This window comes from Solanum tuberosum, unplaced genomic scaffold (assembly GCF_000226075.1).
Source record: "Solanum tuberosum cultivar DM 1-3 516 R44 unplaced genomic scaffold, SolTub_3.0 scf00268, whole genome shotgun sequence".
NCBI lineage: Eukaryota > Viridiplantae > Streptophyta > Magnoliopsida > Solanales > Solanaceae > Solanum > Solanum tuberosum.
Window position 1 is genome coordinate 896,559 of NW_006239190.1, and position 2,319 is coordinate 898,877.

The following is a 2,319-nucleotide window of genomic DNA, read 5'->3' on the forward strand; positions in this document are numbered from 1 at the left end:
CATTTCTAAATCAATCAGACTAACAGGGAAAATTCTAGGTTTATTCATGCATGGTTCAAAGTAAGCTAATCACACAAGGCATCGGCACTTCAATCAAACAAGATTAGACACGTTCGCTAGTGTGCAACGGTCCTCACAAAAAAATCAATTTGATAAATGGCTAGTCACAACGAGATGCAAAGTGTGCACATATTGTCTATGTAACTTAATTTGGCCTCGTCGTAGCCGTGCATTCATGTTTGTTCAATTGGGAGCAGTATTCAAGTCATCGGTATTAATCGAAATCGAGACTCAAATTTTTTTTGCAAAAGAACAGCCACTTTCAACACAAGAGGTGGCAATTTTTTTCCAGAAGGATCAAAATTATTTTCAATTAAAACAACAGGAGCCATGAGCTCAAACATCCACAAAAAGAAACAATATTTAAAACACAGTTTAGAGCAAACCAAACGACCCAATTTCATGTGCAAAACAACAAAGTATTCACACAAACAAAATGGTGAGCCTCACCCCACCCAATGAAAGAGCGTTTGTCCTCAAATGCAAGTAAACAAAAATACACCAACAAGTAAGCTAGGAAAAGACAATGCGAGAGAGGTAAGGAAAGGGCCAGTCTATGCAGTCACTCTGTCTGCTGGGGCATCAATGCCCGGTGCATCTTTTTGAAGTAAAAAAATGGTCCCTGGAGCATTGTCATTTTGGTCTCCACTGTTTGCCTTTGCCTTAGCCTCTGCAGCATGATTTGCTGCAATCATTTGATCTATCTCCTGAGCTGCTCTGAAGGCATGTATTGCATTAACTAAGCTCTGATCACTTGGGCGAACATTAAGATCGAAAGGAGTTCGTCTCTTTTCCCTAGCTTCCTTGGTGTACTTTCTTTGCCTTGCCATCTCGGCTCTCTTTTCTTCTTTTCTAAATTCTTGTTCTCTTACATGCCTTGGTGGATCATCTCTCTCTGCGATTTTTGATCTAGCCATTTCTTAGATGCTGAGTAGATGCTAACGAAGTGCTAGGAAGCAATGCAATCCAAATCCGCGCACAAATCAATGAACCACAATATTCCAAAAGTGCAACAAATATAAAACTAGGGTGTAGGTGTGAGTTTGGTAGTATGAAGAAATGAGAGAAAGTAAGTGAAATAGGACTTTTAAACCTGTGGCCTGCAAAAACCATCCAGTTCCCGCCCGTTCAGCGATGTGAGTCAAGTTTGCCTAGTCATTCGGTGACACGCCGAATGTCTAATTTCTTCGGCGAAGTTAGCAGGACCTTCGCTTTATGTAGGGATCCCAACGGCGGTCTCTGTCGAGATCACCAACATGGTTGACAATGTGCCAGTAATTTTTCTAGACCACTGAGCTTTACAAAAGCCCATCTAAGGATGCCTTCGGTCAGACCGTGAAAGAATTTCAGTTCGCCGAACTTGTTAGCGACCCGCCAACTGAACTTGTTACTCGCTTTCATACATCTTTTCAAGCACTTCCGTAGCTTCAACTTGTTCAAACAAAACACTGTTATTTTATCAAGAAAATTTAAAAAAACAAGTAATTGATTTTGGGTTGCCTCCCAAACAGTGCCTTAGTTAACGTCGTGGCATGACGCAAGCCAATGCTCAAACCGGCTTTTTGGTGTTACACCTAGTGTAACTAGGTGATCCCGCTTGTCCATACGGATGAAGCTGAGGTAGTACAAGATTCAAGAGAGTTTCGATTAGCTGAATAGACCTAGAATGAAAGCCACTCATTTGATTCAACGTTTCGACATTTTCTTTAATTTCCTCTAGTACTTTGTTTTGCTCATTCAGCTTTTGGAGGATGGCTAATAATGTATCATTGATACGTCTATTTTCAATGTCCATGCATCTTCCCTACTCCGTAGATGATGGGTACTTGCTCTTTCCTTTGGACGTCATTTCCAATTCTTCAACCTTTTGGGTCAAGCTATTCATTTGACCCAACAAAATGGTCAATTGCGGGTCCTTCTCTCCATCCTTGTTGGTTTTAGCTGCAAGATCAAGGAATTTGGCTGCGGTCTCATAGGGGTATTTCTCACGTCCACTTGGCATGAGTTGGTGCATTATTTCTCTGTTTTCGGGACTTAGACCCCTGTAGAAGCATTCCAGTAGAACTATATTAGGTATTTCATGAGTTGGGCATTGCACCAATAGTGTTTTAAACCGCATCCACGAATCATGAAAGGGTTCTCATTCTAGATGCTTGAAATTTAGGATGTGATCCCTGAGCCTCATCACCACTGCTGGAAGGTACTCCATTGGTCCACCTTCTCCATCATGTATACTCATTGTCCTGCCTCAACACGCAA